This window comes from Cyanistes caeruleus, chromosome 5, assembly GCF_971803275.1.
Source record: "Cyanistes caeruleus chromosome 5, bCyaCae1.hap1.1, whole genome shotgun sequence".
NCBI classification, from domain to species: Eukaryota; Metazoa; Chordata; class Aves; order Passeriformes; family Paridae; genus Cyanistes; species Cyanistes caeruleus.
Window position 1 is genome coordinate 57,886,026 of NC_141705.1, and position 27,311 is coordinate 57,913,336.

Consider the following 27,311-nt stretch of genomic DNA (forward strand, 5'->3'; position numbering starts at 1 on the left):
GACTTTATAAGGCTCCCCAGGAACCATCAGGAATTTTTTTCTTTTCTCAGCTGCAAATTAACTGGAAAAGGTTCTAAAAGTATCATAGCAGAGAAATGTGGTGACTGAAGTGAATGAAATACAGGCATTATAGGGATCCTACATTGATTTTAAGAATATAAAGAGCTGAAAAAAATGGTGTGAGGTACAGGCAGGTGCCCTGGCTTGTTTCTGAAGAGCTGGTGATTCTCCTTCCTTGTGCTTTGTATTTTTCTTCAAGTATTGGTGTTTATTTCCCTCATACATAACTAGATTTTTGTTTTTCTAGAACTCATAGCAACATGAACCTTCTCCCTAAAAAAACAGTCCTTTGTTTTTGCTGTCTTTAAATTTCTATATTTTTCTCAGTATTTTTACAGTGTCTTTTGAAGAGGGACATAATTCTGTATCCATACAGATAGGGAGCAGGCAAACAGGGCAGCACAACACACAGAAACACTGGCAGGCATGCCCAGAAAAGCACGTCATACAGCTTATGACACAGTGATATCCATGAGGAAGGTAAGCAAAAATGACATATGTTGTTCTTCCCTGGAAAGATAGAGTCAAAAAACATCAATCTCAGATCACTTATTTACACACATGAAGACACATCATGACACCACATACAATGTCTAGTATGAGCAGTGTCAAAGGTAGGATATCAACATAAAATTGTAGATGGTTTATAAAATAAAATGAAAATAACACATCTATTCTTATACATTCACTGTATAAATGCATAATCCATATAAGATTGCTTAATGGAACAATTTTGATTTAAAATTGTTAATTCTTTGCAGAGTATCTGTTTCATTTGTAAGTGAAGAAGCGCTAACCAAATCTGCCACTCGGTCTTAAAATATTCTGTTCAAACACTTTCTTATTCAAAAATCTTGCACTTATTTTAAAAGGTGAGATAATCTCTCATTATTATAAGGCAAATAACTGGCAGGTTAGAAAAGCAGTGAAGCAAGTCTTCAAAAAAATTTACTTTCTGTTCATATCTTTGAAGCTGCCAGCTGTATTTTCAGTAATTGATAATAATGTATTGTTGAATAAATAGATGTGCAAAACATTTTTATGTTTGCATGAAAGTTGAAGCAGAGAATAAATATACCTCATAATTGTATGTATCATTTGAAAGTAAAATTGATTAACTATTTTTAATTTTCCTGTGGGTTAAAAAAGTTTGGGGATTGAAAATTACATGTATCTACACAAATGAAGCATTTCTCCTCCTTTAGAAATAATACTACAGGATTTCTGTAGCAGTGATTTCAGACACTGTAGCTAATAAGAGCATTACAGCAGTTTGCAGTAATTACTGTAGAATATGGTATTTTATAAAGGCGGCACTTCATATTTCACCCAATAAAACTCAGTTATCCATGCTTTAAAATTAATGTGCTGTAAGGTAAACAGGTAAATAATAAAGTGAAAAGATACAATTATGCAGATAGAGAAACAAGTGTGAAAATCTAGACTTCCCTGTCTATATTTATATAATCTGCATACAGTTGTATTTCAGCATGTTGTTATTATAAAAGGGTGAGGAAGACATTGGATTTTTATGGATGTGGATCTTATTACTAAGGCAGAAAGTGGTAGCTAATGCTGTAAAACAGAACTTCACATCAGTAAGAATATGTTGATCTGAAGTGCTAAATGAAAAACATTGAGTATTACTGAGTGCTTTTATTCTTTGATAGACATATGAGTTATAATTTGTAATTAGTAATCACTGGCCTAACTACTTTTGGTGTCATCATTTATCCCCAGCCAGCAACCCAGCCCCAGGCAGCCCCTTGTTCACTGCCCCACCAGCAGGACTGGGGAGAGAATTGGAAAGGTAAAAGCTGGAAAACTCATGGGTTGAGATTAAGACAGTTAAACAGGGAAAACATAGGTCAAAACAAGAGATTAATTTCCTACTTTCTATGGATAGGCAGGTTCAATCATCTCCAGGAGAGCAGGGTCCCGTCAGAGGTGACTTGGGAAGACAAACATCATCACTCCAAACATCCCCCACCTCCTCATTTTTCCTCCCCAGTTTGTATACTGAGCATGATGTGACATGGTCTGGAGCATCCCTTTGGTCTGCTGGGGTCACATGTCCTGGCTGTGCCTCTTCCCACCTTCCCACACCCCCTCTCCAGCATGGCAGTAGAAAACATCTCCACATTATCAACTTCATGTTCAGAACAAATCCAAAGTACAGATCTATACCAGCCACTGGAGGGGGGAAGAATATAAATTCTGCCACAGCCAAAGCCAGCACAGCCAAGCTCACAAACACATCAGCACACAGAGATTTCCACGGTGCCCCACTACTTCTATTTGCTATTGGCACAGTTATTGCAGTATTTGTTGCATTGGTAACAGCCAACATTACATGGAGATACATTTTTGAAATGCCATGCTGGGAATAAAATACCCATCCCCCTGCACGTTTTCCCTCCCAGGATTAGCTGGAGTTTGGTCAAGTGCAATCTTGAAATGAGAAATATTTATTCTGGTGGTGAGTAGGACTAGGTCAAAATCTTTACAGAAGATAAAACACTCGAATACTTTAATGCATTTTCATTGTTGTAACTGATGGCACCTTCAGAGTACATCAGGCAGTAAAATCTGCAGCTGTGATTCACATTTGAGTTCACAACAGGATTTAAGTTATCATACGATCATAGTTAAGGGTACAGCTGCAAGTTAGTCTAAAATAATGTCCCAAATGTCTTTACATCTAAGAGCTTTCTATGTTGACAAGAGAAATCTTGAACACATTGCTTGCTTTTGCATACAATTTTTTGTACTTCAAATGATTCTGCATCTTTCCTGCACATATGGCTGTGGTATTTTAGTCCTTATTTTCTTTTCAAGTATTAGCATCTTAGGTAGAATAGAGAGCTGATGTCAGGTGTCAGTTTGCATCTCCTTTTTTGATGCTAGTCTTGTGCTCTGATTCAGGCATTCCCACTGCTTATTCCAGTTACATCTTTTGAACTTCCTGTTACCATATAGTTAATTGGGTATCTTGCACAGTCTTTTTTAGACAGAATAAATGTGCCTCTTTTGGGTTATAAGTACAATCTACAGTCAGTTTTTATGCTGTATTTATGCACATCTTTCCAGAAACATTATTTTGATGCTAATTTAGGCCACTGAAGAGCACAGTGAGCTATCACCAGTAAATTAAAACCTGTAGATAAAGCAGATGTATTATTTCATATTTTTCAGAATGATGACAACCAAATGAGGTGTGAATAACACATTTGTTGCCCTCCCCACCCTCAAACCCTTCTGAAATCTTGTCAGTGACATAGAAGTTCGCAATTTTTATGGTTTCATTTCTGTGAACTCTCCCAGAGTTCATCTATTTATGAAGTGGCAGGTACTTCGGAAAGTAGGGATTGATGTAATATGTAAGAGTAAGAGAAAAGATCTTGAAACACACAACTTTTCCCACTTTATTTTCCAGAAATCTGCAGACCCAGCGGGTAGAAAATCTGAAATATTGATTAAACATATTATTTGTCCAAGACCACTGTGTATGATGTTTCAAAGTTGCTCCAAAATATAATATAAAATTATCTCAGTGGAATAATCAGAATTTGTACATTATACTATTATTGCAGCACTGGTAAAAGGAAGCAAACTCTGGCCTTGCAATAGATTTTTGAAGTTTTGTGTTTGTTTTTTAAGTACATCATTGATACAATAATGCAAATGACTCCAGTAATGTGACTGTGCAAACCTCTCAATTTGTTCTACTTTTTTATAGTTATGTGTTATTCATGTTGCATTAGCATATGCGCTGTTTATTTCCCTAATTGTAACAAGCACTTAATTAATTACACTATAACCTCTTGAATCTATAGGCCAACTGTTGCGTCTTTAGTTAATATTTTAAAGTCTCATCTTTTTCCATTTTTCTGTGTGTCTTTGATGTTTTGTTTCTTACCCTTCTTGTTTGGGTTCTCTGTGGAATAGTCTCAGAATAATTCTGCAGTTCTCTTTTATGGCTGAAACTTTGCATTTTAACAGTTGTCTGGAGATAGTTTCTTCCTTGTGAAATATCAGTTTTAATAACAAGAAAAGAAAAATGCCATAAATCTGCACTAACTACATAAAGCTGAAGTCTCTGAGAGACTGATTAACATTGAGACTCTACACAGGTTTTTCAATAATTAGAGGATGTGCTTGCATGGAGCCATGACTGCTCTGGCCTTGATGCCGTTTCCCAGGGCAGGCAGCAATTATTATAGCCCACAGTAAATTTCCTGCACTCATTGCCTCCAGCCACTGAAGATCTTTTTGGAGTAAAGGTCTCTTAATTTTCTACATTCTTCTCATCAGCTTGGATTAGCAACGTGTTCTACTTATTTTCTTCAGTTGTTTTAGAAACAATTGACAGCTGCTTTTCTGCTGCAGCATTTTCTTGGCACCTGAGGTTGGAGGGGTCTGATGACAGGTTTTATTACATTAACATAGTCCTGGAGCTTTCAGCAGGGCAGCCAGAACCAAACTGTTATCAGTCTTTGGGCTCGAGTGAGTGACCCCCACACAGCACTCCCAAGCTTTGTGGTGCAGATTATATTTATTTATTTTTCTCAGATTTCTATGGCCTCCACGGCTCAGAAATGAATTATTCATTGAGGTAGAAGGCTCCTTTTTCTGTGATACAGTCTTCACCTTGTTCTGTGCTTATTTTGACTAGAATTTTGTTGTATTACAGAAACACCAACTATAAAACTAACTCATCTAATTTTAAAAAACAAAATAGATATTCATGTCTAGTAAGTGAAATGTTAACTGATGAAATTTAAAGTGGTTATATTGTTCTCTAATTATACAGGTCAGATCCTCCTAGTTATTACTGGGGAGAAAATTCCCAGATTGCTTTGTGTAAGATAATCTTGGACAGGGCTGTGTAATATATGAAACCATTGCTGGTGCACTTCATAATTTGCCTTGACTTCTACTGTTTTCAGTTCATGCTAAGCCTCTCCATGGTGATACAATTAAATACAGTAAAGGAACTTTTAATGCAAGGAGGGACTTAAAAGCCTGAAAAGATCCGCTGTAACAAACTGTACTTCTAGTGCAAATTTGTTCATTAGTTCATTAGTGTTTTGACCTGACCTGAAACTTACCATTAGGAAGAGCAAGGATATCACTTTAAGAATTAAAAATCCTTTGGAAAAGGATCTATGTGAAACTGAGGATGACTTTTAAGGGAAAGATATGGATTGAAATAAAGATGGACATTGAGAATAAGATAGAAAGAGAAGGAGTGTAAACTTCTGACAGGAAAGAAGTAGTTTCAAGAAATATGAATGGGTAGTGAAGAAACATCAGGAAGTGTGGAGGAGGATGAAAGGTTTAAAGATACTAGTTAGAATGTGAAAAAGAAGAATAATTAATGTTAGTGGAAAAGGATAAGTTATTAGAAACCTGTTGAATAAACCTCTAGAGAGAAAAGAGAGGAAAAACACTGTCAGGTTGGGTATTGTGTTGAGAAAGAATAAAAATGCAGGAAAATACAACTGAGAATTCAGTGGACTGATCTCAGAGCTGCCAAGTACAGTGCCTGGCAGTTATGAAGGCTAGGTGAGATGTCCAGGGTAGAAATAACATGTAAACAGACTTTCCATTCTCAGCTAGTTTTGGTAGGATAGGTTTGAACTGCCAGTTGGTAATATCCTGATAAAGGAACTATTTTCTCACTGCTTTTTCCATTCCACATGTTAAAGATCTTCAGTCAGGCACCACTTAAACAGAGTGGTGGTTTTATCTGGCATTTCTCTTAAGGGAGGGGAACACAAAAGATCATTTTAGCATATCATCTCAGTTGCAAAATGCCATTAATAGTGGTGGCTTTGATTTATTTGTTTGGGTGCCAGGGCATTGGTGCTGTGTTAGAAGAAGGTGCTGATGTTTATACTTTATTCTTTCCTAAATAAAAAGGGAGAAAAGCAGCAGACTCTGAAATAGAGAAGAGTGCTTTTCCTAAGCCACTTCAGAAAGAAGAGGAACCAGCACTGCTGCATCCAGCAGAGATGAGAAGAGAGATCCAGTACTAGGTCAAGAGAATGACACACAGTAGAGCTGTTTGGAGCTGACCTTTTCTGTACAACACTACAAGACCTGAGATAAAGAAGTGACTGATGCTGAAAAAAGGAATTTTTTCCGATAAGGAAATTCCAGCAGAGCAGGTAGACTTATAGGAGAACAGAGGATTTATGTTTAAGAATCCCCGTAAGATTTTGGTGTGGCAAAAAACTTCATGCCCCCATATAAGTTATTTTCTATAGAATATGATCAGTTATGGCTGGTAGGGGAATTAGATGTAAAAATTCAAGATTATGACACTAAAAGAACATTCCAGAAAACACACAAACCCAGTAGCCAGATTTGAACCTGAAAAGCAATGGATGCTCAGCCCAGGTCTTCAGATCTGTTTTGCCAGGGATAAAGTCAAAGCAAGCCCTACAAATCCCACATTTTGTGTGGTATTATCTGCAGGAGCATCAGAGGAAATGGGACAAGACATAGTCTCTTCCTGCCAGGAATGAGATTAGCTAAGCTAAAAGTGATTTAGAAAAGTGTAATAATGTGACACTGATAAAATCCTTTTAGTCCAAGATCTTGAATGAGATCCCAGTTAGAATCCTGTTCTGCGTGGAAGGAACTTATGCTCCCGTATAACATGCCCTGGACTTCATGGCTCTGAAGTTGTCACTAAAATTTGCCATTCCTATATACTGCAACTTCTGAAAACTGAAACTTTTCAATTTTAAAAATAAAGTTCTTTTTAAAAAAGAAGTTTGACTTGGTCTTACATTAACATTTTCCACATTTAGTCTCTAAATATGTTCTGTAATTTTACATTTCATGTCACTGAAATCAGTCCAACCTTCAGTGTGATTTTCTTCTTTGCATATTTGGATCATATCTGTGTTTAAATCTTCCTCTCACTTTGACTCATTTATTCCCAATTGCCAAGATATTTTTTGAACATTTTACATGTGATTTGTCCCCTCACTGCTACTTTATGAACCCTATACACAGCTTCTTCTTAGTTTGACTATTTCAGCCTTTAACACAGTATGGCAGCAGCCCCTCTTCAGTGAATTCCCTACATACTTTCTTTTAAAAATTCCACTGCAAAAAATAACTCCCATATAGCATTGCATCAGGCTCCATTCTAAAGTGCAGATAAGAAATCATTTATGTTTCTTTCATCTAGAAGGAACATAAATTATCTTAGCAAAAAATAATATTAGGTATTAATCTGACCTTCGTTTTTGTAATTACAGGCAGTATGCTTAACAGCTTCCTGTCTATATATACGAAATTTCATTGGCTTATACTCTTTAAATTAAAATACATTTTAAATAGTGAGTAGTGTTTTGAAATGTGAGGCTAGATTCTCAGCTAGCATAAAGGATCTCTCACTTAGCTATGCCATTTTTCACAAGCTGAGAACATTGCTTGTGACTTCCTTTCACTTATTGTATTGTGGGATGGAAATAGAAAAAAAAATTAAACCAATGAGTTTTTCAGAATTATTCTCTAAATAAGGCAAGTCAGGAAAACAGATATTTCAGAGTTCATACCTGTTAACAAATTTTTTTTGGAAATACAGTATCTTTACTTTCAGAATTATTCACAGTGCATTGATTTTTAGTTGTTTTGCCATTATTGAGATCATAATTAATAATACATTCCTTAAATAAGGGGTGTTCTAAATGGATTAGCATATATAAATATATATGTGGTTTTATATGCACATATTAAGTCTAGCAGCTCATCAATGTATTGTGCTCCAGATTTGAATAGCACTTTAAAATGCAGCAACAAATATTCAACTAAAAAAAAAAAAAAAAGAAAAAAAGGAAAAAACCTCAACTGTAGAACTGTGTCTGGCTTTGAAAAGGGGTAAAGACTATATAGAACTATTTCCAGGTGTAAACCAATAGACAGAAGAGTGAGAAGGAAGCATCCAGACAGGAAAGATTTTGTCATAATTCTGCACTGAGATGTCATATGCCTTTGTATAGTACAGGTGAGAGAAAAGTTATCATAAAGACAGAACATCTGTTTCTGCCTGGTTTGGCAGGTGTATTTATCCTCTTATGAGGATAAATAAGTAATATGACTTAAACAGTGCAGAAAACGTTTTAGTAAAAATTATGATACTGCACTGTGTTATTTTGGGATAAAAAAAATTATTAACAAAACTATTTGACCAGCTTGTGCTTTTGTATCAGGACAGGTAGGACCTGCAGTGGCAGAGACAGTGCATGAATTAAATACAATTAGGAAGAAGAAGTTTCCAGTCTAGAACAAATAAAGCCCTCATGAAAGAGCAGTTCCTTATTTTCTGTAGTCAGATCAAGGGCCGTGCTGGCTCTACACAGCCAAATGCAGTGTTTCCAAGGATCCTGGGAAAAGGATCCTGTGCACTCCTGCCATGGAAAGCTCGTGCTGCACCCTCCTTTGTTGGGCTATTGTTTCCAGAGCTAGATGGGTTTAGCTAACCAGGAATGTTGACACATGATAATGAATTTGTGTCTTTATTTTACTAGGTAGACAGCTGCTCTGAAGTTAGGATGTTATGGGATTCCACAAAGTTTATTTTTTTTAAGGCAAAACAGGTAATGATAGAGTTTGATGTTAAAATTGATGAAACAGACTATCTAAATAGACTTGTTCAGAAATATGGGCAGGAAAGAAAACAATACACCAGGGTAAAGCAGCACTCAAGACAGATTGATCAGAGAGAGCAGAAAAAGATACAGTTAGAACTGAAGACTGAATAAATTCTCAAGCATTTTAGTATTATTCTGGAAAAGTATGGCTGGCTGTGACAAGAAGGTTCTGAAGACTTAACAGAAGAAAGGGTGATCAAGGTCACATTTGTGACACTAGAAAAATACTACACTGAAAGTTGTTGACTTTTTGTCAACAGAAGAAACAGATAAAAAGAAAAACAAGGAGAGGGGAAGACGTATCATAGAAACAAGCTATCTATGCTTTTCAAATTTGAGTTAAATTTTGAATTTACCCCAAAATATGCACAGATAATTTAAAATTTATTTTAAAAAACCTGACAGAAAAGTATGTTGAATTTCTTTTACAATAATACATGTCCTCTCTCAAAAATCTGATGTCTAAAAGCACAGTTTCTATAGATGTTTTCTCTTTAAGTTCCATATTGTGTTTGCTCAGTTTACCTCCCCAAATAAATTTTTGATCTTTTTAACATTGTAATTCTTGTCTAGCAGATGCAAGGCCGTCTCCTTTTGGTTTCAGAAATAATTTTCAACAATAGAAAATAAAATTGAGATTAAGAATGCCTTTTTTTTTTATTTTTTAATATATATATTTTTTGGCGCTGCTGCCAAAAGCACAAATAATGCAGTCAGTCTCTTGAAAGCAAAGTAACTCCCAGGGCACTGCTTGTCAAGACTCTTCAGAGCATTCTCTTCTGTGCATTCTCAGACACATAGGATGGGCTGTCTGTTATTGACATTGCTGCCATGGCTGTGGAGCAGAGGAGCTACTGGGGGTGTGCATCACACGCACACCTGGACCTTTGCAACTCCATGTGAGTAACTTCAGTGCCTTCTGCTTTACTTGTTTTTATGAGCAAAGTTGCCCTCATGATTGCAAGCAGCACTTTTGCTGCCCTTCTCAGCAGAGATCACTCTCTGTCAGACTGCCATAGTCTTTGTAAAGTAGGGATTTTCAAAGCACTTTGCTGAGATGTCTAAAATGTCCTGGGTGTGTTGCTCCTGATTTGGTATGTAAGGGAAAGGTTTTCATTGCTAGTGGTGCCTATTTGTATGTTGAAAAGATAAATCACTTTATAAATACCTGTAAGTAACTTCCAACTTTCTTTTGGCATGCCAACAATATAACAAATTAAGAAGAAACAAATTACGGTTTAATACAACTTCACAAATGCTCTCTCTAAAGTCCTTAATACAAAGATATAATAAAAATACTCTCAGGAGGCTGAAGACCACCAGGGTATAAAGGATTGGTTGAAAATAGGATGCAATAGTCAGATCTGACTAGCAAATCTGAGCAGGATACTGAAGATAAAGAGGGACCCTCTGGAAGGCAGAGAAAATTGTGTCTTATTACTTGATTGCTCCCTACCATAGTGTCAAACACTCTTCAAATTATTTAAAATTGAAACTATTTCTTGTTTGTAGCATGTTAGCAAAAGAGCTGATTTCTCCTTCCTTAGATACTTTCTCTGTTACTAATTCCTGCAATTGTATTGAGTTTCATTTATGTTTCCTTGTTCAACAGACTAAGGATTCAATATACCTGAATTTTAAGTTTGAAATTTTATTAACCTAAAAATAATTAATTTTAAATTCTCAGCTATAAGAAAGGCTTTTGTCCCAGACTCATTTCTTGGTGTTTTATGACTGCATGAATTTCACAACTTGACTTAAGAAAGAGCCTTTAATATTTAGATAAATGCCACTTGTCCATGTGCAGGTGTTTTCTAATCTATTTGAAATATTTACACAAAGTTATAACTTACAATGCCATGTCAATAGCTGCTGTGCAATTACTTTTTTTCTAGTTTTCAAACTATAAGGACTCTTCCCTCTACGTGACCGCGCAGGTCACACATGTCCTTGTCCACTGGGGGATGATTTTAATCTCTTGGACTGGGTATCTTCTGTTCTCTGCTCTAAACTTGAATTGCATTGTTTTTAAGATAGCCAAAATAATGTTTATTCTTGCCCTAGGACCGTTTTTGATTTTGGTATCAGGAACCTTCTGAACCTTCCTTGTTAAAATAGAATATGAAGAAGAATCCCTTTAATTACAGTAGTTTGTCTTGTTAAAGAAAATTGCACAGAGACTCTGTAATGTATCAGATTGTGCCTCAGTTTATAAAACTGCACAGGTTTATATCCCTAAGGCAAGGCTGAACTGGATAGGCATAGTGGGCATTCCTCAGTTTTTAGGGGACTAGGACTATGTATAGAGTCCCCCTGTTCATCCATTCCCCCAAGGGTCCATCCTTGGATCTGTGCATAATCATTAAGACAACTGAGGGTAGGGAAGAGTTTCTGTAAGAGAAAGGCTGACATGAACATAAAGAAATGGTTGATTAAAGAGGAGTAACTGGAGGCTGCTATGATCATTACTAGTATGAAGAAAGTCGTCAAGGAATGATTGCTCATTACTTCCCTTTTCAGAATGAAAATTTGGGAAATAATTTCTTGTAAACATTAGGTGTAATCTAATCTGCTCAAAAAATTAAGTCACCCTCACTCATTCTTAAAATCTCATACACTGGAGATATTTTTGAACTTTCCTTTTTGTCCACCACTGGAGTTCCCTTACAGAAATTTGTTTTGAAAAATTCCATAAAGATGATCCCTGTCAGATTCCATTGGACTCATCACTGTACCTTGTTCCATAGCACAGGATCACCTTAATTTATCTTTTTTTTTTTTTTTTAACCACATGATTTGAGTGATAAGAATATAAAGTGTGCATAAAAACAATACCCCCATCTTTCTTAATGCAATTTTATATACACTTATACATCTTATATACACCTATAAATTATGGTGTGAAATTTTCCCCTGCTATTTCTGGACAGCTCTAACTTTATATGAGCTTAATTGCATTATTTAATTATTTGCATTCTATTTTGTTATTTAGTAAGCTCCTAGTTTGGATGAGAAATAATGAGAAGTCTTTCAGAATGCAGATTAATGCAGGATTTTTTTTTTCTGGCTGACATTTCCTATAGACCAACTGTAAAAATGTCATTGGGGAAAATAATATTTGTCAGAAATGTATTAGCATGAGGAGTAAAGTAGAAAAAGATTTTAAACAAAACCAACTTGTTGTGTGTTTCTCTGTTTTTTTTTGGTTTTGTTTTTTTTTCTTTTAATGGAAAGCTGTGTTTTCACACCGTTTCTAATCCAGAAATCATGGCAGAGATCTCTTCATCACTGACCACTTGGGCAGGATGTGGCCAAAGCTTTGACAGAACAGGCAGTGCAAAGGGTCACATAACACTATGCAATTCTGTTTGAGTCTGCAGATTTGAAAGCAGACTCAGCCATGAAATAGGAGGTCTTTTCCCATGCTCCATTATCTCACTGAGATTTAAATAAAACATTGGGAAGTGAAACAAGTTGAGACTTTGGAGAATGACAAGAACAAACCAAGTAAGCAAAGAATCACTGCTTTGACACCAGCAGGGCACTGCCAGTCCTCCTGAGCTAACAGCTTCCTGCAAAACAACTGGTAGGGAATACAGTCATCCTAATGACAAAATACTGTGAAGAAGTAACCTGAAAATAGTTAGTTTTGTATCTGGCAGTTTGTAAATTACCACAAAACTGTTAAACACAAAAGGCACCAGCTGCAATTTCTTCAAATTCCAACTTCAATCATCAGCTTTTGCTTCATGATCAGTGGAAGAAAGTTGTCTAGAAATCAAGTTACTATTGCCAGTCCAACTCTTTCTGTGGAGGCTCTCAGGGGTAGGAACTTTTCCTACATCAGATATCTTCTGTTGTCAGCTCAGTGTGAAATGAATGCTGCTGCATTCAAAGTCATGGCAGAATCAGGATTTAACAATGGCTCTAAGATTTCTACAGCCAAAAGAGAAATGCCCCAGCTTCTGGGTGTCTTTGTACTCAACATGAACACCAACTGTTTTATTTTTAACAGAGATGATCCAAATTGAAGTATTCTGCTTTCAAAATATTCAAATCAGACAGCACCAAACCAGCTCTGATGCCAAGTCCCTTTCTTCTCTCTCATCTCTTTCTCTTGGTTCTAGTCCACTTTTTTCCTTCCTCTGCTCAGCTTTTGAACTGAGGTGTCCCTCAGCTCAAAGGAGATAGTCTGCAGTTTGATGTTTTGAAACCTTGCCTGGCCTCAGACAAGTGGATGGAACAGCTCAGCCCCTTGTAGGGGCGAGAGATGAAACAATGTCCAGGGGAGCCCAGATTCCTCCAATCCCCTTCCATGCAAACAGAGCACTTAACCTATACCGTCACCTCAATGACGAGGCCCTTTATGTTTAGCACTTTCTCTGGATAGTTTAATATGAAGTAATCCCATTAATGTTTCATACTCTTGTTTCATTAATTTTTTGAAGGAAGAATGTATTATTAAATGTTCAGTCCCTTCTCTCTTATCAGATCAATTAAGGTACAGAAGGTACATCTGCAAAAACGTCCTCCAGCAAAACTGGAATTAACATCTGATATTTTGAGGATTAAGACGGCCATGAAAACCCCAAAAAACAAAAGACTTTCAAGCTCCCTTTATATATCACAGAAAACAAAAAAAAAAGGGCAGTTACTATTCTGTTATTAAAGAACAATGTTTCAGCTTCTAATTGTAAATTGTAAATGTGACATAAGGTCCACTTGTTAAAACAAGTATTCTTCTTGATTAGGGCCTTTCCCAAGTGTATTCAGCCTTTCTTTCCCAAGACAGCCTCTGTCTCTGCTCTCAAATCATAAGCCCTTCTCTCCACTTCTTGCTAGTTTTCATTGTCCCTTTCCCATTTCCACATAACTATCCTAAAATTCCAGGGTTGCTACCTAATTGTTCCATTTTGATAATTTTTAATGCCGTTCATTACCACTATTAATTTACTTAAGACATTCTATGAGTGATATAACTGCATGAGTGGTGTGTTTCCAACGAGCACCATGTCTGTTTATTTCTAAATATTTGACTGTGTTCTAGTTCATTCTACTCTCCATAACTCAGTTGACTTTATAGTTAGGTGACACAGTTAGAATGAGCCCCCTCACCATAAGAATGCTGCTTCAAACCACTGCTAGTTTTGTGAAATTAGTCTAGTCCTTATAATAGCAATGGTAGATCCCCAATTACTGGGAATAGGATTCTTTCTGTGGTGGGTGGTAGAGAGACTTTAACTGGGACCAGACAGCAAAAAAATGCTCCAATATCACTTTTACAAAAGCAAGATTAATGAAAAAGCCAGTTTCACTATGTCTTAATACATGTGATGTGGCTGGGTAATGGCACCAGCTGCTCAGGGGCCTCACAAAGGCTGTGCACAGTAATTCTGTCTCAACAAACCCTTGCTTTAGTGTCCTGCACAAAAGCAGCTTCCCTTGGGATTCTGCCATCTACAGCTCTTCCCCAAAGCAGGAAGGCAGATTGTCCCCAGAACTGTTTCCTTCTATTCCTGCTGGGATTCCAGAACACTCAAATTCTCTCCATTCTCCCCCGCTTCCCTACATGTGGTTCTTTTCCCTGTCATTCCTGCATCCGATATAGCACAAGCAAAGATGTACAGTATTTTGTTTTGGATTTTTTTTAATATGCTGTGCCTAATGAGAGCCTATATTCCTGTGTGAATGTTACAGAGTGTTCTGTGTAATGCCAATCATTCCTTTGACTTTACTGCCATACTTGGGAAAAACTTCCTGATTAATGAGTTTTTTTACCCATGTGAGCAAAAAATGAAGAGATGCCATTTAAGCCCAGTGAGTTTAGGAGCAGGCAGAGGAATCAGCATAGGGTTGTTTATGGATTTGCCTGACTTGCAGCTTGTTACACAACTAAAATAGTGAAGGAATATTCTTATTTTACCTTTCAATAGAGCACTGTGCTGTACAATATTTTCATCTACTGAAAAGGTTTTTTATAAAGTATGGATAAAGCATGTATATTTAAAAAAAATTCTCACTTGTGTAAGTCAGTACATCAGTGACATAGTTGAAAACACTTTATGAAACAATGTATTAACTCAGTAAAATACGAATGGAAACTGTATATTAATTGCTTTATGTGTCCTCCTATACTCATGTTTTATTAACTTTTTAATATTATCAAGTATCATGCTAGAATGTGGTACTCCTCCAAATAAGGCACTGTTTTTACTCAGTTTATGAAAATAAATGAGCATTGCAGATTAGCATTTTTATTTTGCATGAAAGCACATAATGTTTTTTCTTGTATTCCCTGATTGTTTCAAGGGCATTGTATCCTACCATAAAGCTGAAGACTCTTTGATCTTTCTTCAGATAAAGTTGCTAATTACTCTTAATTTTACATGATATTTAAAGACTTTAGCATTTATTATTACCATCAGAACCAAGTCCTATCATTATTCAGATTAGGAAGACACTAGATAGCTTTATATTTCAAGTGTTTCTCTTACAAAGTAGAATGATGACATACTCCACCACCACCTCATTCCCTTCCCTGACTAGAATTTTATCAGAGTACAAATGTTAGGAAGCTCAATGAAAATACAGTTTAATGCAGCCAGTTAAATTGCCTGAGAGGAAACAGTGCATACAGCTCTTTTAAAGCCTTTCCCCTCAGGCCATTAACTAAGAAACTGGTCACTAACTGCTGGTAACAAACCATTTTGGAGGGATTATTGCTATTACCAGAATTCAGTGGTTTATGGCTACATTTTGTTAAAGACATTAGGAACTGTAACATGGTCGAGCCCACAGTACTGGAAAAATCCTTCTTTTCCCTTGTGATTAACAATGGTTTTTCTTGCAGCCCAGATGTCTCAAACAGTGGTTTCATTATTTTTCATATCTCCCAATGCTGTAAAAAAGGCTTTTCATTATGGCCAGGATTCAAATGAAAAGAGTGAAACTATAATACTGACTTCTGGGAAACTACAGCTCCTGTAGAAGCCACCACAAGTAGGCCAGATTTTGACAATTTCCAAGAATTGTAGCTGCCACAAAGAACTGGTGGAACAACACAGAGCAGCTTTCCCTTACTGTGATCAGCCTGATGAAACAGTACCACTGCTGAACATACCAACAAGGTTTTATGTTCATTTTACATAAATTTTAACTGTAAGAAAGGGATTTTGATCAGTATGTTTCTAGCACTCCACAGTTAGTTCCATTTCCTAATTACTGCAATTCGCATAATCTAGTATTAGCAAAGATGGCTCAGCCTTATTGGTAATGGAAAGTTCAGAATTCTAGGAAGTTCAGCACTTAAATAGAAAAAGTTCTGTGGAGATCTAAAAATCTTTATTTTATTTTTTTTATTTTTTTTTAAGGAACTCCATCTAAGAAGATATTTTGACAGCTTGGTTGTACAAATGATATTGTTGAGTTAGAACACATATTACAAACACATTATTTGCATGGCAAAAGTGTTTTTCACTCTATTCTATCCCCCTCCATCTTTTAATTTAAAAAAAAAAAAAAATCCTAGATCAGAACATATCATTAGTTTTGCTTCTTAGTGAACCTGACTTTTCTCAAGAAATTTACATCTTTCTCTCATTTTCTGTTAAGGTTTCTTACCCTGTTTTCTCACCTAAAGAATTATAATGAGGTAGAGAGAATGAGATCTATGGGGAAAGCAGTGGACCTAGAGACTAAAGGTAAAAGGATGATTGATGGTATGAAATTACCATAAAAGTACAATCAGGATCAGATTTTAAAATGAATTTTTAAGCAGCCTAAGAGATACTCTTTGATTTGTAGTCTGGTGGAATGGATAATGTCTCATTCAGTGGATAAAGTTTCTCACTGTGTGACTTGAGCTTTTTCTGATCTTTCTGACTGGGAGTAAAATGGAACCAAAGCATAAAGTGGTTTTTAATGCTGAAAATATCAAAAGCAATATTCTTAATGTCAAAACCTAGGCATAGCAGGTGAGAAAAGAAAAATAAATATAAGATAATTATAGTGTTGGTATTATTGTATAAAATATACTATCATCTTAAGCACCCTCTTGGATCTACAAAAATATTTTAAATATAAGTAAGGAAAGGGTGAGATCTTTATGTTGAAATGTAAAACCTCCTGATCTTTAAACATTTTAAGTATTTGTGATTTTGTTAAATCAATTTTCAATCCAAAACAAATACTATAATTTGTGTCTGAGCAACACATGACAAGCATAGCAATCTCTATATAACTAACAACAATTTACAGCGCAGTTTGCAGGTCAGCAAAAACAGAACTTAATGGGTATTTAGGAGTGTAAAATATTCTGTAAAATTATTTGTATATAATTGCATCAAATATTAGAATAAATTTACAAAAATTTAAATTAGGACATTTTAAACTTTCTAATTTAGTACAGTCTCATCAGGCATTTTATTGGCTTTGTAGAATAGATGTTAGAAAGCATTACATTGTCGACAGGCTTTTTTTTAAAAAAACAGAATTCTTTCAATTATGAATCCTTTCTTTTCTCCCTCACTGTCTATTTCATTTATTTAATTTAGAGGATTTAAATCTGATAGTAAATTTTATAATAAGAATCCTCTTTTTTTAAATTTTTTTTGGTAAGCTAATTCACTCCTTTCACTCTTTTCATGTAGAAGGAAATCTATGATTTATTTTCTTCCTACTACATATATTACATATGTATGTAATAAAGATGCTCATATATACCATTTTATGTATAACCTCAAAGGATTTATTTCATTACATGGATCCTTATTATAAGGCTGGATATTGTGATATTAAAATTACAGATAATATTTTAAAATAGTTTAGCATTATAAAAAAAAAACCCCAAGATTTCCAACAGTTGCTTCTTATGACAGTTTTCATTTCTTTCCCTCCTCCTGACAGTTCCCATAATGACTTTAATCATATAGTCTGGAAATGGAGCAGGTTACTGAACAGCAACAAACTCACTGGTCAATGTCGGTGTCACTTTTCTGGGAGCAGGACTTTCTGAGCATCAAGGAACTAATTTTAACAGCCTGCTGGAAAAAAGTGTTAAGTGCATTAACCCCCTGTCAATCACATTTTTAGCATGCTGGCCAAATTATTATTATTATTTAGCTCAAGACATTCTATTGAAACTTATTTGTATGGTATTCTTATCTGTGTACCTTATGTGACTAATGATGATTGTTTATGGAGAGGTGCCTGTCCAATTATTTTTGAAGGAACACAAGAATGCAGAATGACTGGAAGCATCAGGTTTTTGCCAGAGAATGCCTCAGGTAAGAGGAGAATGGCTAGAGGCTATAAGGAATCACAAGAGACAAGTCAGAGTCGTAAATTGGGAAACTGACATATCTCATCTAATATACTTGCTAACTAGGCCTTTAAAAACCTTGACATTTAACTAAGTTTGTGGAAAAGTTATATATTTTGTCCTTTTCTATTGGCTATAACTCATTAATATGATGAACTGAGGTGTTTATAATCATTATCAGCATTAGCTGACCAGCATATGGGATCATTTAGAGATCCAGTTAAGCACCTAACAACTGCTCGGTTGTTTGTGTAGGTTGTGCCTTTTTCAAAGTCAAGTCAGTCAAAAATGATATTGCAAGTTATTTACCCTTTTGGTACTTCAGTGTGTGAAACAGGATGAAAGAATGCTGGTATTCAGCTGAGGCATTTAAATAATGCTTTGGAAGTTCTGGCCTGCTTAGAACACACTGCAATCCTTACTGTAAAACAGAAATTTCTGATGGTTTCAAGAAAAAAAAGGTAATACAAAAACAAACTTTGCAGTGAATGCTGCCTATTAACTTAAAACAATTTAAATACGTTAGGGACTTGACTTTATTCCTGGTGAAAATTGTCTTTACCCATTAATGCTCCAAGGATAAGACATCAATGGATAATTAAATACATACCCTGCCCTGACTCTGATCCTATGTATACAGATTTTTATATAGGGGGGAAAAATAAATCTAATTTCTATGAAAAAAAATAAACCAACAAAAATGCAAGCCATGGAATTCTGTGAAATGAATAACAAAAGGAACTCACTTAAGGATGAAAAGTGGAGATGATCACAAAAAAAGCAGAAGGAGGCACTGTAGCTCAGTAGCTAGAAAAGAGTATGATTTAATTTCTGAAGAGCTCTCCTCTCTGAAGAATCAAATTAAAACAAAATAATTTGTGGGCAAGCATTTTAATTCTTTGGGATTGCTGTAATTTTTTCAAAAATATGAAGAGAGCTAGTCAATGGAGTGAGAGGGAAGCTATTAAGAATTGTTTTCCCAGGGCAGGAAGCTAAAATTCAGTAGGAAGTGGCATTTTGACAAGCACTTTGTATTTCCAACCAAAATGGAAACTTGCTTATTTAGTGCAACTGGAAAACAATTAATTGAGGACCTCCCCCCCGCCACCATTTTAATCCTACACATTAGAAACTATATTGACTTTTAGAGGATTTGAGCTAAGTCTACCAGCACTAGGAATTCATTCCTTTTACCTAATGTATTTTGGAACATGAATAAATTATATGGCTACATATTACAGTGGGAGAGAAAATGACTACTGCTTCTCAGGCTGTGTGACGTTTTCCATGCTATCCCCATTTTCAGCAGCTCATAACTTTCTGAAAACTTCTGGCTGCTGGGTGAAATTTTTCATAGTTTAGGTCTCTGTTGGATGAAAAATTATTTTTTGAAAGTTTGAGGGACTCGTTCCATTATTTCTGGATATGTGTGAATAAAAACATACAGCCCGTCAGGCAAACAGGCTTTTTCCTTCTGCACTGCACTGTCATCTAAATGGAGAGGAGAAAGGGGATCATTTTATGGGAATTTGGGGACTGCAAATGAATAATTTCATGTCTGCTCAAAGAGCTGCTTAGTTTGAAAACAATAAAAATCTTAGAGGAATTTCCAATTTCATCCACCCTGCTGCTGAATTCCCAAAGCTCTTTTTCCTCAGTACATTTTTTCAGGTGATAACCACACAAACTTGTCAAACATAAGAGTTCTTTATCTGGTCACTTATGATCAATTACTTGGCAATATTTTGACTGGCCTGAGATCGCTGAAGACTGTTTGCTGGGTTATATTCAAGTACGCCTTCAGGTGCAGTGAAATGAAATTAGAATGTTCCAGCCCTTGTGGGCTCCTTGAAATGCTGCGTTCCATCAAGAACCTAATCTTTCAGAGGAACACGGGACATGTTCATTTTCTTCCAGTTACACTTATCCAGTTGGTTAAAGAAATAAGAAGGCTTTACCAAGTTGGTTAGAAAAGTAAGTGTAAGTAACTTTGAAAAGACATCTATGCTTGTAAAAAGTAAAATCTGACTGTTTCAGCTGTTTCTCCCATCCTCCTCAGGTGAGAAATTCAGTTCCACAGGTGTACTGCTGGGAACTTTCACAGAGGCAATAGACTCCTAAATATTGGTATTTATGCCAGAAATTTGGCTACAAATAATTCTCAGCCAGCGAAGAAATAGAAAGAATATTATCTCACTCAATGTCCACAAAACCCAGTAAAATATTGTAACAAACTGCCTGCAAAACAAGAATGGCTGTGAAAAGTCTGGTATATACATGCTTTGGGTAAGAAAGGGAATCATTTCTATAGCAAGAAGCTGAAAATTTGGATCATAAGACAAGACACATAATTGCAGGTTTTCTGAGTTTCAAGTGCAGTGGAGCTGCTTTATCCTACAAACTTAGTGACACTTTCACCATATTCATCTCTGAGTTGGTGTCAATTTAAATAAAAGTGTATAAGCAAAATATTGAATGCAATCTGTAGAAATATTTAATTTTGGAGGGACAGCCTAGAAGGAAATACATCTTCCCTCTAGAATGAAAAAATGGGTGGGGAAGAGTTTGCTTTCTTCCTTAAAATAATTCAGTGTCTCAGCAGATGATACTTAATTGATAAATTTGGACAAGTGACTGGGAAAACTGTTTCTTTCAACGTTCTGAATTTAATCTCCATATCTGAATTGACAAAGCAAGTATATAGACAAAGAAGAGGAAAACCCAGTATTCCCATTCTTGTAAATTCTTTGCATTTGGATAAATTTCATTAAATACATCTATATACAGTGGAGTGGATTGTTACATCTTTCCCATCATGTGAACCCCACTGTGCCAGGTTTTAATGCTGGGTCTAAATTTGCAGTTAGCCATTTCTATAAGGCTGTAGACTGAAGCATTAGACCCCAACTTGACTAAAATTCCAGCTCCCAGGCTTCATTGCTTAAATATGTTGTGTTTCAGTGTTATTTTATAGCTCTTATTTCCTGCTTTCCATGGATTAATTGCTAGGAATAAGTGAGTGGAAGTTAATTATTTGAAGTAATATCAGCAATTAATTGAAAAGGAGATACAAAAAGCTTTTGCTTCTGTAGGAGGGGCTGTTTCTGTTTATGAAGGTGAGTGAAGTCAGCAAACAAAGTTAATACAAGCTGCATACTGTACATTAGCTAAATTTGTACAAGCATTTTCTGGAAAGGTGTAGGTATGTCTTCAGCTGAAAGTATGGTTAATAAATCAGCAGCTCAGTACAGTCAAATTACGTGTGTCCAAGTGCTCTAAATACATTTGTTGTTCTCAGGTTGGCTGTTGTGCTCAGCTCAGCACTGCACATGTGATGGCTGCTGACTTCAGTGGGGCCTTCAGTCCTACATAAGGATATCTCTTCCTGCCCAACAGTTCCAAAGTTTGTTTCATCAGATCTGAGATGAGTGCATCACTGAACACAAATGGAATACTTGTAGAGAAGAGACTGGAAAACACACGGAACCTTCACATTTTAAGCAAAACATTTTCACATGGGATTTCTTTTCCCACTAGGGTGCATGGGAAGAGAACAAGAGTATAACCAGTTCTATCTAAGTCTTCTGGCATTGATGAACGTTTAAGGGTGAGGAAAAGAGAATGAGCAGCCATGGCAACCCTTGTGGCATTGTGACTGCCTTTCCAAACTCCATGCCAGGGCAAAGCTGTGGGTTGATGTTGCAGCGTGGGTGAACAGAGAGAGAGGCTGGAAGCTGGATTAAGCTCTATGCCTCCCATCCCCATTTCCCAACAATGCTTCCTTTGTACCACTGAGCTATGTCTTTCAGTAGAAGAGTGCTGTGGAGCTTCAGAATTGTGAGTCTGGTGCAGGGAGAAGTATATAAAAGCACAGGCAGAAGGTTAGATGGAACATGAGTTGAGATGGAGGATGAGAAGTGAAGGCACATAACAAAGCAAGAGGCAACTGATAACCTCAAATATCTTTCCCTGTAGCAAATTTCTGAGATCTGAGGTCCAGACAGTTTTCAATATGTGATACATAAGGTCTTTATTAATATGTAGCTTGACCTTGATTCACTTGAGTCAGTGAGCCCTTGTGCTCACTTTTGTTCTATGTGTCCAAAACATAAATCTATTTCTGTTAAACAACTAATGCCATACATTAAAAAAATATGGCATTTGTTACCTCGTATATGCAGTCCTTGCCTAAGGGACATCAACATGAGCCAAGGGCAATAGCACCAAGTTTGGTGGACCCTGTCCCTTAGCTTGCAGGACAAGCTTACTCTAATCACATAACATTTCAGTGTCTTAGTTTCCTCATCTGAAGGACTTGGATAAGAACTTGCATTTTATTTGTAAATACTTAAGAATACTTCAGGGAAACAGATATTACTATTCTAACTTGAATCAGTTATGCCTGAATCGCAAGGTATCCCAAGTCCAGGCAACACCTTTCAGTGGATGAAAAAGGTTACCAGGTTAGACAGAACACATGAATCTGTGTGAATGGAACAATTAATTTAATCTACTTATTTTTATCTTTTTTTTTTTTTTTCTTTCTTCTGTGTTGGTATGCTTGGCCCTGTTGTGCTTGAAAAATCTAGGTTTGGCCATTTGAAGTGACTATGTTGAATATATTTATTTATAAATAACATACACACAAACATCTCTGAAGTATCCGAGACAAGAAATATCCACCTTCCCTCATTCTGTTTTGGTCACTTCCTAGTCCCAGCACATTCTTGGCACATATGCAAGTAATCTGGTTTACAAGAGAGTACATCATCTGATGCTACTGGTGAAAACAGTTTTAATAGTCTTCCTTTCTGAAAATAGCTCTGAAACTCTGATACTTCTATTAATGCCCATTTTACTGAACTGATCTTCTTCCAAAAGCCTGTAATATTTTCCTTTCTCTTGTTCAGGTACTGCTAATAAAGAGGTCCCAAGAGTGACTTTAGCTGTGTTTGTATTCTTTAGTTGCATCGACTGTGTTATTTAGATGTGCCCTTTTACTTTTAACAACTTTTTATCAGAGTCTTTAAAAGCAGTTGTTTTATCTTCAAAACTTACTGTCAGTGTTTCTATCTGCAGTCTTAGGGATACAATTTCCCGGTGCTCAGTATGCCTGGCTGTAGGAGACTTTATTTATTTTCACTGTTGCATAAGAACAAATGATTTCTCAGAAAATAATTCCAAGGAGCAGACATTGCTTTTCACCAGCAGGAATTGCTTGCAGCATTATCAAGGAGAGGGTGTCATTTACCATCTTTAAAAATTGTTTATCCATTGCAGGTTTAATTACAACAGCCTTCTAGTAACTGAAACCTTCTCTTATAGCTAAGCTAATCTGAATTCAGATAGGTTAGACCAATGTGTAGTTGATATTAAAAAGCACAGATTAATTTTAGGAAAGCAGCTGCCTCAGTTTCCTTTAAGTAATTATATTTACCATTCAGCCTTTAATAATTATTATTTTCGTAAGTCTTACTTGCAGTTTAGAAATTCCCCATCCCCCAGTTCACATTTTCCTAAAACTCTCTCAAAAAGTTTAAAATACCAAAATAAACCATTTGTTATTCACCCTTTCCCAGAATGATCAACACCAGCAAAGACGCGAGATGTTTTTTAAAGCACGTGCTTTGAGCTTCTATCAGGCTTACCAATACATTTTCACCAACATCTGTTTGCTGTGAAATGAACTATTATTCCCATTTATTGATAAAGAATTGAAGTAAAAGACAATTTACTCCACCTCATACTGAGGAGTTATGATAGGACTATGAGAAAGGTTGCACTCCCCGATCTTGATGGAGGGTTTAAACAACATATTCCACAAAATTATTGACCAAAGAGAGATAAACTTGGCTGTGGAATTAATAATGCTTCTGTCATTATGAAGATGAAAAGAACAATCTGTCTTGTTTTAATATTACACTTGGTTTATGTCTTAAAAGTCTTCCTCAAATTACATGGTGTTGGGTGTCTGTATTGGGTTGATTTTTTAGGAGACTGATTCTAGAATACGTAGGGATGGATGGAAGAGAAATTTTTAACTCAACAGCTTTGAAAGTAGCAGGTGCCATTGTGTCTCTGCTTTTATAGCCTGTTTGCAACTATCACTAAGGGTTTGTAGATCTATTGGAAGGATGGAGATGAATAAATAATGTTTGGTGGCTGTGAAGCAATTTTTGTTGGATTGTTTGTGGATATAAAGAAGCTTCTCTTGTCTAGTGCTGTTAGCAAATCACTGGTGGAGATTGTGAGTAATTAAAATACCAAACAAGTAGTCATTAAAAACCAAACAAAATAAGCAAGCTAAGTCTACGCAAGCATAGCCTGACTACAAAGTCATAATTTTAGGCAATTAAAGTGTTGCCATAATCATTACAGATTACAATAACATTTTCTTGTTTCTACATTTCTTTTATTAGTTCACTGGCATGTTTGTCCTCCCAGGCAAATTTTTCAATTTTTTTGGGTAAGAAACACGTTTTTGACTCAATTTTTCAAATTATAATCCAGGTTTTCCTGTTGACCATTAAACTGCTGACGTGCTGCCTGTGGTAAACTATCTCTGCTGAGAGGTAGAGGAGCACTTTAACACACCTGTGATGAGAACCAACCCATCAACTCTTGGTGATCTGGATTTTATATTGTTTGATTTCTATATCATAGAAGATGTTTGAATTGTTAGACAGGGTCACTTGGAGTAGATCTTTGGGCTGGTTCTTAGAAAGATGCAAAGAACTTCCACTCAAAGCATTTCTGGCACCTGAGCTCTTCTGTGTTCTTCCGACTTCTCACGGTGACATATGTTTTTGAGGGTAGTGGGAAAAAGCCACTGGCAGCAGCAGATTCTTTCATCAATTTGGTCTTTCCATCCCCTGACAAAGTTGACAGTCAGCAGCTGAATATGCAATGGCTATAAATCTTGCAAAATGATTAGCCAAAGGCTATCATAATTCATACACTCCTAAAGATTGAGAAGTGTTCTACCTTGTTGGGGTTCCTTTCCAGATTTAATTCACGTTACTCTTTGAGTTAGCCTAATTGAAACAGAACAGCCACTTTGAAAATTAAAAAATCCCAAACCACCCACCCTAATATATGTCTTTTTTTAAAAAAAATCTTCATAGGCTTATAACTATTGAAAGCCTGACTTTGAAGATCATGAGGATCAGAATATAAAAATATATAATAATATAATTATAAAAGTACATAATAATAATATATTATATATAAATATATAACAATAAAAATAATAATCTTATCATAAATGTTAATTAAAACATTGTGAAAAAGTGAACTGCAACTCCTGTGTTCCTTACTGCTTCTGGTCAATCTAAATACATTGTTTTCTTGTCTTTGTTGACCTGCAAAATTATTAAAAAGCTGCAGCAGGTTTCTTTTCTTTCCCACTAAATTGGAGCAGTTAGCAACAGGTAACTAAAATCAAATACCATTAGCATGCTCTTTACAGTTAGAAAGAGAGGCAATAAATAACTTTTAAAAGCCATGTATACTGCTATGCAGCTTTGGAACTTAACTGTGTGCTTTTTCTATCTGATTTATGAGGTACTTACAGATTTTACTGGTGCTCAGTGCCAGAAGACTGAGCTTGCTGAGAATTTGTATGCAGAATCAACACAATGTTTTAGAATTACACAGCAACAGAGTCAAGTTAACACACCTGTTTTGTGCATCCAAAAGCCATAATACCAACCAAGTGTAGAGTTAGACATTTCAGAGTGTATTTTTGTGTCCCTTGCACTTGAGTAAAGCAAGCATTTCCCTGAATTAGTGTGTGAGACTCCTCCTATGGGTTTTTTTTATGCATGTAAGGTGATTTGGGGAGAGAAAGGGAAGAGAACTGGGACTTCAGTTAAGCTAAACTGCAGCTTTGCTGTTGAATAGTTCTATTGACAATCAGTGTGTTCACGGGAATTCTGGCAAATATCTTTCTGACAGCTAATTGGATGTGTGCACACAGCTTTCCCCCGACCCCCCTCAAAGGAAATGTAGAAACTTGTGATAATATTTAAGAAATTGAATGAAAACAAAAAATGAAAATGAGAACTCACAAAATGAATATAAATTATATGATTTGAAGATCATTTTGCCTAAGTAACATGTCACCCTCCCATCAATTTTCATCTGATGGATCCTGGGGGAAGGCAAGAAGGAAAGAGCTATCAATCCTGCAACGTGAGAGGTCTGATCGTCCCAGAGTAATTCAGCCCAGTGCCCCATGAGACTGTGGTGACCTGAGATCAGAAGCATGATTTCAAATTCTCAGGATTGAAATCACCACGATTTCAAATCACAGGTAGGTGAGTGTCACTAGGCCAGATCCAGTTCAGGAATCATTTTACTGCAGTCACTGAACAGACAAGAACACTGAATATTGATATTAATTGTAGTTTACATTTAATTGCAATTAACATTTTTTCACATGAATAACATTTTTAATGTGAAGAAGTTATTTTTTAATCCTATTTTTATTTCATACTTATCCCCATATGTTATTTGGTTCTTTTAAATAATGTTAATATTCTTTTTAACAGCTTTAAATGCAACAGAACATCTCCCTTTTGATTTATAAAATATGTTTATGAGATTAAAATCATGTATGATATTAAAATACATTAGACTAATGGAGACACTGTCAATTAAAAGACTGCTCCAAAGCTGCAGGTTTTGGTCTCAACAAAGTCTCTTCTAAAAATCAGCCCTTGAAGCTTCTAGGGGAACGATCTGGGGCTTTTTCAGTCGCCAGGGAGCTGAACTCTGAGCTCTCACTGCTCAGCACAATTCATAATAGCCTAAATATCTTTATAATTCAAGAATTTCATCTCATCTGAAGTGTCAAAGTAGAATACAAATAGAGAAGTGACCTTTAATCAGTAACTTGAACTATAAAACTCCTGTGTATGGAAACAGTCTGGAAGCAACTGCAAGCTTCCCTGTGAGCAATCCCACCACAGCAAGCAGGCAGGTACATCCTGTGTGACATGAAGAGATATCAGATTTAGTTTGGTTTGAATGCAAAACAGCATGGAGATGAATCTCCGAAAAGAGAATTTGTGTTTCTCTTTCCCAAATGAATGAAGGAAGAAACCACCCTTGGCTCCAAATATTACTATTTGTCCATAAAAAATAGGGAAAATAATAATTTGCACATATTTCAAACAAAAATATGTCTTTTCCATCAGGTGTGTTTTACTTGAAGCTGTTTCATCATAATAAAAAGCAAAACTCTAACAACCATTAGA

The 27,311-nt window shown here is 35.9% G+C and overlaps 1 long non-coding RNA gene across 2 annotated transcripts in view; it reads left to right on the forward strand.

The window, feature by feature from the left end:
- The window catches only part of LOC147653152 (uncharacterized), a 33,384-nt gene extending 10,388 nt beyond the window's left edge, over positions 1 to 22,996 (forward strand). Inside the window, exons 2-5 of one of the 2 annotated variants that reach the window (XR_015286884.1) lie at positions 388 to 540; positions 1,801 to 1,870; positions 5,986 to 6,233; positions 9,526 to 13,333. This is a non-coding gene — a long non-coding RNA (uncharacterized LOC147653152). Of the gene's footprint in view, positions 1 to 387; positions 541 to 1,800; positions 1,871 to 5,985; positions 6,234 to 9,525; positions 13,334 to 21,349 lie in introns of those variants that run through there. The other variant, XR_015286885.1, reaches the window with a different exon arrangement.
- Positions 22,997 to 27,311: the final 4,315 nt, after the last annotated feature.